Consider the following 13,157-nt stretch of genomic DNA (forward strand, 5'->3'; position numbering starts at 1 on the left):
GTTTCCATGAGATTTTTGAATGAATACAGAGTCCAGTCCCTAATCTTTCAGATTGTAGGCTTGTAGCTACTTAAAAATAAATCAGCTTTTTAGCTTATTTGATTCATTTTGCTGTCAAAATATTCATAAAATGTTTTTGCTCCCTGTTTTGTCAACTTTTCTAGGTAAATCCTCCTACCTTCTGCTTGTGCAGCTCCACTGCTAAGGTTATACATTTAGCACTGAGGCCAGCAGATGGCCAGATGCTACATTCTGGTGTTCCAGACTATCAGATCCCTTAACGCTGGCTGCTTTTAAGCTGTTCGCTCTGTTACTTTATGGTAACAGTTCTTTTGGAAGAAGCAAACACGCTTGATCTCCTGGCAGTCGGAACAAGCGCCTTCAATGATTTCATGGCAGATGGACCTGCAGCTCTTTTTATGCATCAACCAACACGACTGCTTATGCTATATAGCAGGGATCAGCAACCTATGGCTTGCAGGCTGGAGCCAGCCCATGGAGTATTTTAATCTGGCCTGCAAATGTGGGGCTTTGGTGACACTGGGCAGTGGAGGGGGTTCAGCAGCAATTGTTTTCTGCATGCCAGTGCAGGGAAGAGTGGTGGTGGAGACATTTTTCCCATGCTGGTGCAGGCAGAGGCAGCAGCAACAGGCACTTTCCTTGTGCAGGACAGGGAGGAACAGCAGGGGTGGGTGTTTTCCTAATGCTGGTGGTACAGAAAAGTGGTAGTGGTGGCTGTGTCCTAGCACCCACCTTCTCACCCACCTGCCTCTGAACTGGGCCAGTCCAGCCTGCAGCCTTTAAAGGCTGCCCACCGCTGCTGTGTAGCATATGTTCTGTCTTTTTAGAAGATTCTCAGGGTGGCCCCAATCTGATGCACCATCTAATGCCTTGTGGCCAGTGGCAAGGCTCTGTAGTTCCTAATTTCACATCGTCTGTGATTCATCAGAAGGGTTGTCCTCACCCTGCCTGCTGCATCCTCTCTGTTGCTAGCTGTCTCGTTAAAAGATCTGCTGAATTGATCCTGAACTTTGAGCTTCGTTTGTAGTCTGTGGGAGATGAGGACAGACAACACCATGCAGGGCTGAGCGAGGTACCAAAATGAGTTACCCCAATTTGTTAATCCATGGATCTAGATGAGGTTCTGTCCATACAGTGGGCAATTTCCTCTCCCGATTTACCTTTCACTTGCACCTGATTCACATAATACAGTCACTTGTTTCTAAAGTTATTGCAGTGTGAAATCGGTGTAAAGGAGAGGAGGAACAGACCTAGTATTTCCATTTTTTTAGGGTACCTATTAGTGTGTAGTGCCTTCTTCTTGAAACACCCAGTTCTGCCTTCTGATACCTGTGCCTAACTCATGTGCTTTGGATGGAAGATATTTGTGCATCGGATGATATTTAGTGCATATAGTTTCACCTAGGATATGCTTTTTCTGGCAAAAAATGACTTTAACTGTATTTATAATTTCTAGATTGCCTCACTTTTAGCATGTTTTAAATCTTTTATTTATTTATTTTACATCTCTGGACCTCAGATATGTCCAGAACAACTTTAAGCATGTCCCTTTATGCTGACCATGATTAAAATGGTGAGTGATTCTTAAATTAAAAGAATTACTGTGGGAGAGTTTGAGAAGGGGAAGAGCAGAGGTGGTGTTAACTGCCTATTCTCTTACCGCTGCAATAAATCAAACCCACCCTCACTATTCCCAGTTTCCTACCCCGCCACCCTAACAGCTGATCCTCTCTGCCCTCTGCCTGCCAGCGTAGTTTCCTGAGATACAGAAGGATGATGATGAGATGTTATAATGCACTAGCCATAAAGTTGACAATGATTAGATTGTGTGTATGACTGAGCAAGTGATGTTGCCTCCTGGTCACGTCCCACAGAAGATGGGATGTTAGTGAAAGCTAACAAGGTTTTACTTAGCTCGTTGTGCTCTGGGAGCTAAAGGATAGTTGTTTCAGTCCCAACCGCCTGTCTGTGTGATTTATGCAGAAAATCTGTCCATAGTGTACTTGTCTCTAGATTGCACTAAAATTCTACTTGTTAGATTAAATTTGCACATGAAGGGACCTCCAAAGACTGCCTTGAAGCCGTGTGTTGAAGTCAAGATTGTGGGGGAAGCTCAGAGGGTAGTGAGGAGTTGAATGTCTTTTACTAGATAAGATAAATCTTAGAGCGGTTCTGCGTGCTCCGAGTTTGGGTGTTAAAACCCTCCGTGCTCCTGCTTGACATGCATCTAGTCCTCTTTGCCATTTCATTTAGTCATAAATGATTTTTAGTAATTTAATTCTGTTAAGACAAAAAAAAAAGACAAACAGCAACAAAAAGATAAAGAATACAAAGAGAGAGAGGGAGCAAGGATGACGAACTGATCTTCAGCACTGACTGGAAGCTGGTCCTTTCATTCTGCCTCCATTTCTCCTGTGGTATCCATCCAGACAGTAGCTCTCATTAGCATGCCTCTCAGGTATCCCTGGAATCAAAGGGTGTCACTCATTTCTGTTGCAAAATCATCCGTCTTGCATACAGATGTGACACCCTTCACTCTTTCTTCTGCAAATTATTTGTGTCAGGTATAAGGAACGATGAAACGGAGGTGAGGGGGTTATTAACATCGAGAGGTATCCCACTGCACTTTTAATTTCATGCATAAATCATTTTTGTGTGTCCCTGAGTTAGGGGACTTAGTCATCAGGTGTTTCTCCATGGATGGATTTGATCGCGAAGAGAGGGATACCCGCAGACATTGGGACTATTGTGTCCAGTTGCTTTGGTGTAGTGTAGAGTCGCAGCGGGGGATGCAGTGCTGGCCTGGTGAAGTCCAGGAGAAGAACAGAAACTGAGAACAGCCCAAGAAATAGGAGAGACTGAAATGTCAGAAAGGGAAAGAGGGAAATAAAAGTGAAGAAAAGACAGTCCATCCCCTTATAAAAAATGTAAATCAGTTTTCAGACTGGTGAGTTGCACAATTGCAGTGTAGAGCTGCTGTCTGTCCTTGCTTACTGTCAGTCTGTACCAGAGCACCCAGCACACGTCGGGCCGAAGGCAGATATCCTTCCTCTATGCCTGAGACTTGTGAAATCACCAACATTCATTTTGCAGCAGATGTGCTTTCCCCAGAAGTCTCTTCCTTGCTTGACCTAAATTTAACATGGCTAGCGTGCCCTTTTCATCATGGTGAAGCGAGGGGGAGGGCATGTCTCAAGTAGCAAGTTGCACTGTTCTCTCATGAAACCCATACACAAGGTAAAAGGACAAAGCAATTCAAAGAGCATCATAAATGGACATGGCAGAGTACTACACACTGGCCCCTTGCTGCCTGCTTGCTGCTGTGATCCCCATCTCATTATCACCTTAGAGCTATATATAAAACCTTTAGCAAAGAGGTGTGGCACAGACCTGAGTTTGTTGCATACTTATCTGAAATAACAGTAATGAAGCCCAAGACCATGGAGAATCCAGTCTTTTGGGTCTGTTATTGACAGTCACTTGGAAAGGAAGACAGTATGAATGCCCTGGCAGTTTTGTATAGTGACCTGCAAATGTCAGTGAAAGCCCTCAATACCCTTGTGCAGTAGCACTCTTTCTTTTGCCCAATTTGCCAATGGGGCTGGTGAAAGGTCAGTAGATGCCTCCAAACACACTGAGCAGGGTGGTGGATGGTGGAACAGAGTTGGAATTCAGCACTCCTACTTTTGAGGGCTTGCTGAAGTGGTTATAAGTAGGCAAGCCCAAATACTGCAGCATATTGTAGTGCTGTGCCATGAAGTTTTAGTACTGCATCTTCATGGTAAACGAGAATGTCCCAGGGACTTTCCTTTCAGCTTAGGGAGTGATCTGGGGACGTGCTCCTCTTGCTAAGTAGGACCCTTTTGTGACGGGCTTTCATGTGGCTGGGCAAGAGGGGCTTGTAGGCGGTACGTGTCTTGCACAGGGACTTATCAGACTTGCAGGCCCCTCCCTGGGGCAGAGGTGGGGCAGGATATGCAGCATGTATGCTGTTTCTGGGCAGGGGGTTGCTCTCTTGGAAGGAATATATGATATGGTTCCAGGTTATCTGCTACTTCCAGCACATCTCGTCATGGACGGGGGAGAACAGTGTGCATTTGTCTAAGCCGAGATCAGTCTTTGTCCCTTACCTCAGGCCCATAAGTCACCTTCTTTGACAGGGGACAGGAAGGGGAACAATGTCACCGACATATCTGAGCTCTTTCATCTGCCTGGGATGGGCAGTTCTCTGCCTGGCTGGGACTTGCCCCTGAATGGAGCGCAAGGACAGTGTGGTATCAGAGAGAGGTAATAAGCCATGCCAGCCTGAAGTCAGTCAAAAGGCAGGGTAGCTATGCACCTTTATGGATTAGCTAAATAGATACATAGAGCACCATCTGACAACGTGAGCTTCAGCCCACAAAAGCTTGTGATCTGTCTCTCTCTCTCTTATTTATATATCTATATCTCAGTTAACATCAGAGTCAGACTTCGGTGGATGACATTCCCCAGCCATTATGTGATCGTCATGGTTCCAGCAAATGCAAGCATGCTAGTTTTGATATTTATGTCCCGCTTACTGTAATTTCCCTGCAGTATTGCTAGCTGTGGTATTCCCCATGGACTGCTTTGGTTAATTGGTGTATAAGTGGTGTATAATGCACAGTTTAAGATGGAGAGAGACAGCTGTCCGCTGTTTGTCTTGCAATGACATGCTAAGACAAAGTGGAAAATAAGTATCCTTTTGCAACCATCCATCTTTAAAGGGGTGTTATTACACCTGTCTGGGAAAAGCTTTTAGTGTAGAAGTCCGAATCTTTCTTTCTCTTTGTTTAGTCTGGACTCTTGGCAGCATCCTGCCTATAGTCATTTCCCCCCGCTGCTTATCTGGGGCTTGCCCTGAGCAATAGGGGAGAGGAAAACATCCGGGGCCTGATCACGAGCAGGTTAATTGCACTGACGAGCAGCTTACATGCAGAGGTAGTCGAGTGGGGATACGCGGGTATGTAGCCGATGAGCAGCGGAAGAAAGGGGCTGGCAGTTTGAACAGCAAGGGAAAAGGCAGACTTGGTTTTTACAATATATTTTTAGCGGTGCTGGACACTGATTTCATGCTGACGTCCTGTGAAGTCGCTGGCACCTGGGCTCTGAAGCGTCAGTTCTGAATGTGCCCAAATTACCAGCCGGGCTCAGGATCAGTGTCTGGAGGCAGTTGTGAGCGGTTTTCTGTAAATGAATATACTCCAAGATGCCGTTGTTCCCGAGGGCTGCTGCTTCTCTCATGGTGCAAAAGTCATCAGGTTTCCTCATGGGTTAGATTATCCTTGTGTCAGGGACTTTTCTCGAAGGAGGGTAACTAAAATACAGAGCAGGACTCCGTGAAAAATGAGCATGATTCCTGTTCAGAAGGCAGGAGTGCGAAGCAGTGACCCTGGAGACAGGCTACATTGAGTCCTCCAGGACTCGATCTTCCAGCCTTTGTGAGGTTGCTGTGTGCCTTACAGACCCCATCCCACTGCAACACCCTAGGAAAACTTTCCCTACCCTTATTAAGAAAAAATATGTGGAATTTAATAAAAAGTGAAAGTGTTTCTGGAGGGTTTTAATTACCCTACAGAATTTAAGTGCTATCTATATCTTTTCTACAGATTGCTCTATTACTAAATTCTCCTAAGTTTTTTCGAGTACCTTTTCTTGAATCCAGGTTGTGCTGCTTTAGAAAGCTCTTGGAGTCATCTTGGTTAAATCCTATAGGGCTTTTGTGTGGATGGTAAAGGGTGCTTTATTCTTTTTCCTCCCTTAACAATCGTCTCTGCTTTCACTGCAGTCTTTCCACCTCTCCACCCACTCCTCTTCCATTTGCCTACGGTTGCAGAAGAAATGGCAGTAAAAAAACCCGAATTTTCTTTTACCCACCGCCCCTGGGGACCTGTGGAGGAGAGCTGCTGCTTTGCAGCGCAAGGTGGCAGATCGGTGGAGCTAGAGGTGGGGGAAGGGAAAGTGTTTCGGCACAGCAGTGCAGGAGGAAATGAAGGTGTTGCACTGGCAGCCAGCAGTGCAGGAGGCAGCAAGGGAGGATCAGAAGAACCGCACTGTGTTGGGACGTTAAGAGATTCCCAACACTGAATTCAGGCAGGCAAACTAGCCAGATCTCTGGCATGGCCAGAAGTGGCCATGTGCACTGGCCATCTCTGCAACCAAATCTGCAACTTTTAGATGATTCCTTTGACCATTAAGTCAGTGCAGTTTAACAACCTGAAGTTGCCCCTGCTCTTTCCATGAACAATAAAATGTGCTTCATCCAGAAACCCAGGAAATATTGAGATGCTTTGTAGTAAGGAGGTCTTAACCAGCAGAGTATGTGTAGTTTTAGTTGTAGGCCGATTAAATTGATGTAAGTTGTTAGTAAGGGTGTAGGAAGATGTAACTGTTGAAAAGCAGGTGACCACCAGGAGAGTGTAAACAGGTAAAACAGCTGGCCTCTAGCTTGTCCCAAATCTTTGAAATAACAGTAAGAAGACATGAGATAAAGGGGGTCTTTTTGTTTTCTCTTGGACTGGATTGGTATGTCTCACCCTCTTGGCACATTTCTCTTCCAATTTCTAACCCTAAGTAACACTGCTTCGTGCTGTAAAGCTTAAACTACTGTTTCCTCCTTTAAATTTGGCATGTGACCCCTGGGTGCAAATGTAGGCCAAGCAATAGCGTTTGCTAAACTTTGGATGTAGCTAGGAGTCTACTTAACTCATGCCAAGACAAAGCAATTTTTGTGGCTTGGTGGAAGCATGAAGAGCCAAAAAGGCATATTATGTGAATAATATACTGAAGTTTTTTCGGTTGATTTTGTGGGAAGTTGCAGCCAATGCAGTATTTCCTGGCGATCATGGACAACATCATTTTTCATGGTTCGTGTGAATTATGTAGACCCCTAGGAATAGAATCGTAGAAAATGAGGGCTGGAAGGGACCTCAGGAGGCCATCTAGTGCAACCCCTGCGCGGAGCAGGACCAGCCCCAAGTAGAGCATCCCAGCCAAGGCTTCGTCTAGCCTAGTCGTAAACCGCTGAGGATGGAGCTTCCACCACCTTGTTGTGGAGGTTTTTAAGTCAGTCAGGTGAAAATGTTTTAGCTTTAAAGTAGCCATTTAAGAGAAGGGCAGGTTATCTTCACCACTGAATTAATTGGAAACCTGCCTGGTGCTGATCTCGACTATGGCAGGGGTAATCTCTGGCTGACTGGCTGGCCTCAAAAGGTGAACAAATAAGTGGAAGGAGATAAGAAATGATTTTCAAAATATTTCCAAGAAATGTTTGGGACACACTGTTTGAGAATCTGTCTCTCTTTAAGGATGCCATGTCTTAATCCAAAATGGTGTCAGTTGTCAGTTAAGTTATGACTAGGATGTGCTTTTAACGTAGCTGTTATCTGCAAGCATCTCCTGAATTCGAAGCTTTCTTTCATTTGACTGACGAGGCACCTGAAGAGACGTACAAAATAGCTACCAATAAGTTGTTATTCTGATGGCGTTTGTGCATCCTCCCCGCCTGCTCTGCACACTTCCTGCTGGCAGAGAATGCAATAAAGCGTGGGTGCCCTACTGCATGGGGGGGCACCTTGTGACGGAGGATGCAGAAAAGGCTCGAGCGCTCAATGCCGCCTTTGCCTCTGTCTTCACAGGCAAGGTCAGCTCCCAGACTACTGCACCAGGCAGCACGGTTTGGGGAGGAGGTAAGTAGCCAACAGCGGTGAAAGAACAGGTTAGGGACTATTTAGAAAAGCTGGATGTGTACAAGTCAATGGGGCCAGACAGGAGGGTGCTGAGGAGTTGCTGATGCGATTGCAGAGCCATTGACCATCATCTCTGAAAACCTGAGAGGTCTGGGACGATTGGAAATGGGCAAACATAGTACCTATATTTAAGAAAGGGTAAAAGGAGGATCCAGGGGACTACAGGCCAGTCAGCCTCACCCCAGTCCCTGCAAAAATCATGGAGCAGATCCTCAAGGAATCCATTTCTAAGCAGTTGGAGGAGAAGAAGGTGACTAGGAGCAGTCAGCAAGGATTCACTAAGGGCAAATCATGCCTGACCAACCTGATTGCTTTCTAAGAGGAGGTGACTGGCTCTGTGGACAGGGGAGACTGCTGAATATGGTGTGCCTTGATTTTAGCAAGGCTTTTGATACGGTTTCCCACAGCAGTCTCACAGGCAAGCTAAGGGAGACCGGGCTGGATGAATGGACTGTAAGGTGGAGAGACAACTGGCTGGAGCGTGGGGCTCGGAGTAGTAATCAATGGCTCTGTCTTAAAGTGCCCCTGGGGCTGGTTTTGTTCAATGTCTTCATCAGCAACCTGGAAGATGGCATAGAGTGCACCCTCAGCAAGTTTGCAGATGGCACCAAGCTGGGGGGAACAGTAGATACACTGGAGGGTCAGGGTAGGATTCAGAGTGACCTAGACAAATTGGAGGATTGGGCCAAAAATAATCTCACGAGGTTCAACAAGGTCAAATGCAAAGTCCTGCACTTAGGACAGAACAATCCCATGCACCGGTACAGGCTGGGGGCTGGCTGGCTGGGCAGCAGCGCTGCAGAAAGGCACCTGGGGGTTACAGTGGACAATAAGCTGAATATGAGGCAGCAGTGTGCCCTTGTTGCCAGGAAGGCTAACGTCATCCTGGGTTGCCTTGGTAGGTGCGTTGTCCGTAAGTCAAGGGAAGTGATTCTTCCCTTCTATTCAGCGCTGGGGAGGCCACATCTGCAGTCCCATGTGCAGTTTTAGGCCCCCCACTACAGAAAGGATGTGAACAAATTGGACAGTCCAGCGGAGGGCAACAAAAATTGTTCAGGGGCTGGGGCACATGGCTTAGGAGGAGAGGCTGAGGGAACTTAGTTAGTCTGGAGAAGAGAAAACTGAGAGGGGATTTAATAGCAGCCTTCAACTACCTGAAGCAGGAGTTGAAAGAGGATGGAGCTGGACTGTTCTCAGTGGTGGCAGATGACAGAACAAGGTGCAACGGTCTCAAGTTGCAGCAAGGGAAGTTTAGGTTCGATATTAGGAGGAATTTTCTCACTAAGAGGGCAGTAAAATGCTGGAACAGGTTTCCCAGAGAGGTGGTGGAGTCTCCATCCTTGGAAGTTTTGAAGACCTGGGTAGACAAAGCCTTGGCTGAGATGATCTAGGTGGGGGGATGGTCTTGCTTTGAGCAGTGGGTCAGACTAGATGACCTGCGCGCCTTTCCAACCCTCATTTTCTATGAATCCATTTGCAGCTCTGAGCCTCATGACAGCACATCCTGCCTGGAAGTTTTCACACTGGAAATCAGGACTGGGTATTTGTGTGTTTGAGCATGAGAAGAAATGTCAGTCTATGCTATCAAGGCTGCAGGTTTATAAGAGCAGGAATTTTGGTAACGAAGACAGAAGAAGAGGTTGATCTAGTATCTTTTTGACAAGGACATAAATGTTACAGGATGTACAGGTTTCGGTTTTACAGTGCTCAGAAAATGAGGGGAAAAAACCTACTTCCACTTTCCTGGTAGGCCAAAAGTAAAGCTGGATGATGTGGGGGAGATGGGGGACGTTGCGAGCAATGATGCAGTTACATAGCACAGAGGTGCCCGTTTCACATGTTGAAAGAAGGATATTAAGTGACTGACATGGAGCGGGGAGGTGGGGTTCAATATAACATGCTTACGTGTGTAGTACTAGAGGTGTTGTTTCCCCAGAGGAAGGGGGGATTGGAATTTGAAATATTTGAGCATAAATGGGAACAAATCTAATGAAACGGTATAGATTCAAGGGGGGTGCTCCACAAAGACTGTAGGGATTGCAGTGACACGTTGGGGGTGAAGTGACAAGGACCTCTCTGCACCTTGCTGGGCTGTTGGTCACAGACACTGTATCTAATGTAGAATTGGGTCTCCTGCTTTACCTTCCTCGGATCTCAAGTGTGGCGAGGAGAAAGGACCCTGGGAGACTAGACAGTGACGTGAAAGCCAGAGCAGGAAGGGACCTGCACCAAAATGTTGTTCAGACTCAAGACTGTAGCAGAAAGGGATTGAAGGAGGGACGTTCAAGAGAGGTGTGAAGCACTGCGGGCAGCTGAAAACCCATAGGGCACAAGGCCAGTTAACCTGCAGGGTGACGGGAAGGTTCCCAAAAGGACAGATTCTTCGACTGAAGAGGGCTAGGAAGGAGGGATCGTGTAGGGGGAAGTTTCTTGTGGTAGCTTGACAGGGCCAAGAATTGAGAGCGGAGTCCAGGCCAAGGAGAGCCAAAGGAGGGCTGTGAATACCTCTGGTGACAAGTGGTGGAAAGGAGCTCAGTCTGCAGAGGTAGGAAAGTGAAGTCAGACATCGGAAAAGAGCTGCGTGGGGAGGTTGTGAAATGGGACGGGGTGTGGAGGCTTGTAGCTGTCAGGATACGTATTTATTTTCAAGTAGTAAAGCCAGTTTGACAAGAGAATTAAACACGAACGCCTGGTATTAATAGTACCCCAGTAATTCTGTTGCTTACCTCTGCCAAGATCGGTTCATGTTATTTCAGTCTAGACAGAAAAGTGTGAGAGAACTGGAAAGGTCACGGACCAGCGATTCAACGCTGTCATCTTGGGAGAAGTGGGGGAAGGAAATTTTCCCACCCTGAGGAGGTTTTCCCCCCTGACGTGCCCTTGCTGTGTCCTCTTTCAGGAAGTCCAGAGCAGCGTATGGAGGACTGCGGTTCCTCTTCATGGCAGTGCTTCTAGGAAAGCTAATTCAGCGGTGGGGAAGGGCTGCCTGCCAGGCAGGATTAGCGCCAGTGCTGTGAACCTGCACAGGCTGGCACAGGGTTATGCGACGTACAGCCCACGAGCCACGTGCAACCTTTGAGAGCTGTCCCTGCAGCCAGCCATCATTCTTTATTAAGCCACTTTATTAAATGAAAAATGATCTGCAGTGCTGCATCCCCACTGTGCGACTGTTTGTTAATCTGTGCATGGCAGTCCAGTTTCCCCTGGTGCTCGGTGAGTTTGCCTACATTCAATAAGAACAGATCCCACCAGTGGCTCCCTTCTGCTGGCAGGTGAAGCTTGCCAGCGGCCTTCAATAAAGTTCGAGGTCCACGCCCTGGCCTAACCCCAGTATCAAAAGATGGGCTGCAAAGGTGTTTTCCTGGAATTCGATGGTTCACTCTCCAAGCCAGTGTCTGCAGAGGGGTAAATGGTATCAGATTGGCAGCTCACCTGGGTATCCTCCAGATTTGCTTCCCCCAGCAGTGATGCTCATGCCATGTTGCATTGTTCCCAAAATGTAGGATCCTTCAATCCTACCGCCTGCATAAGCCAACAGTTGTTTTAGTCCTCTGTGGAATACAAGATGGGCCCAGTAGCAGTGAGCAGGTCGGTGCTGGGAAGGTGGAGGGGTGCAAGTCAGTCGCGTTGGCTGTGCGGGGATGTGTGAAAGCAGAATGCAGTTTGCATTGTTTAACCAGATGTCTCCTCTTTGGTGTGCTGCCTGGTGCTGATTATAGGTGTTTAGTGCACAAGGCAAGCTGGGAAGCCTGCCAGATCTCATGTTTTATTTGAACTCAAGATCATTATAATTAAGATTTAAAGTTTTAAGTTTTTAACTAATAGTAAGGAGTGGGTGGAGGCAGTCATACCTCCTTCCTCGAGGGGGCCTGGCCCAGCTGCACAAACAAAGGTTTGAGAGCGCAGAACCAAACGTAGACTAATTTGGGCTGCGCAGCGTAGAAGCCCTCAATGGGGCTGGATGCGTCAGAAATGTGTATCGACAGCTTGCAAACTGCACTAGAACTAAAACCTGAAATCCTGCTTGTAACATATAGCATGGACCTCAAACGCTGGAAATGTACTCATTTTTAAGTCTTCAAAGTCGTAGGCTTTATGCCATTGGCCCAGGTGTGAGAAGTAACATTTTTAAAATTGGATTTAAAACCCCCCCCCTTTTGTCCTCTTTGAAAACTTGGACAGAGTTTCCTGAAAAAGAAACCCCAGAAACAGGCATCCCGAATGGTGACACCTGATTAGACGGTATTAAAGGCACAAATACTGACACTCACCCCAGCCTCTCGATGTCTCCAGCAGTGCTGCACATCGCTGCACGCGGACTGCGGGCGGGGGTGGATGGCGCTGCAGGAGCGGAGGGGAAGGAAGGGGTGCGCCGTGTCTCTAGAATAGCAAACTGCCTGGGGTCTGGAAGCAGCGCAGCAGTTTGGTGTGGTGGCACTGGCATTCCCAATGGTTTTTTAATGTTAGATCAGGTTCAGGGCTGGCAGAGAGGCACCAGTCTGAGGACCTGGGGGAGCCGAGGGCGCTCATTGTTCTCCCGTGAATCATCCCCACCTTGCCTCTTCTCCAGACCTGACCTAAAGTATGGCCTCCATGTGTGGGGACATAAATCAAGCAAGCCCTGGTCTTGTCTGAATTGTCTTAACGTGATCACCCTCACTTAAACCAGGGGGCTTGCTTGTGGATGTGGTTGTTTTGCAGTATTGGGCTCTTAATAAGGTACCGGGATGGGAGAGGAAGTCCCTTCCAGTGGTTCTCCTTCCTTGAAAGCTTCCCCGAGCCCTGCCTTGTCAATTTAGAGATCCAAATGAGCGGTATTTTAACGAGCCGCACTCCTCACGCAGACAAGTGCATTGATGAGCTGACTGATGGATGCTTGTCAAAATAACCACAAGGCTTGTTGTTTAAAAATAATACCACAGCCCAAAGAGCAGGGAGTCCTGGCAGCAAACATCATTTGTATTCAGCAGGAATGCAGCTGCCATTTCTTCATCCTTGTAAGTCTTGCCTGGTGTCTTGTTGGCTAAATTGCGTTGTATGATACAGGAAGCTGCGCTGGAACATGCATCCTCGTCAGTATGGCAGGATGAGAGGAATTGGAATTGCTTGCAGTATATGGGTCAAGATGGACCCTAGTGCTTGAAAATGAGTTGTTGACCTAGATAGCAACAGTGTAATGAGTGTTCATAATAGCATCAGAAATTAAAGTCACTGCAGTTGATGTATTCATCTGAACATGCTGACAAGTGCTGGGCTGAACCCAGACTGGTTTCTGAAATTGTGTCTGATTTTATCCAGAGAAGCTCAGTTCAGTGTCTGGGCTTTTTCTGGGTACTCCTGAGTTCAGCTGTCTTTTTTTTTTTTTTTTTG

The 13,157-nt window shown here is 47.0% G+C and overlaps 1 protein-coding gene across 2 annotated transcripts in view; it reads left to right on the forward strand.

Annotated features, from left to right (window-relative positions):
- Positions 1-13,157, forward strand: part of NAT8L (N-acetyltransferase 8 like) — a 55,785-nt gene that overhangs the window by 35,995 nt on the left and 6,633 nt on the right. The window lies entirely within an intron of this gene.

The sequence above is a fragment of the Gavialis gangeticus genome, unplaced genomic scaffold (genome assembly GCF_001723915.1).
Source record: "Gavialis gangeticus isolate Ggan-Ray unplaced genomic scaffold, GavGan_comp1, whole genome shotgun sequence".
NCBI classification, from domain to species: Eukaryota; Metazoa; Chordata; order Crocodylia; family Gavialidae; genus Gavialis; species Gavialis gangeticus.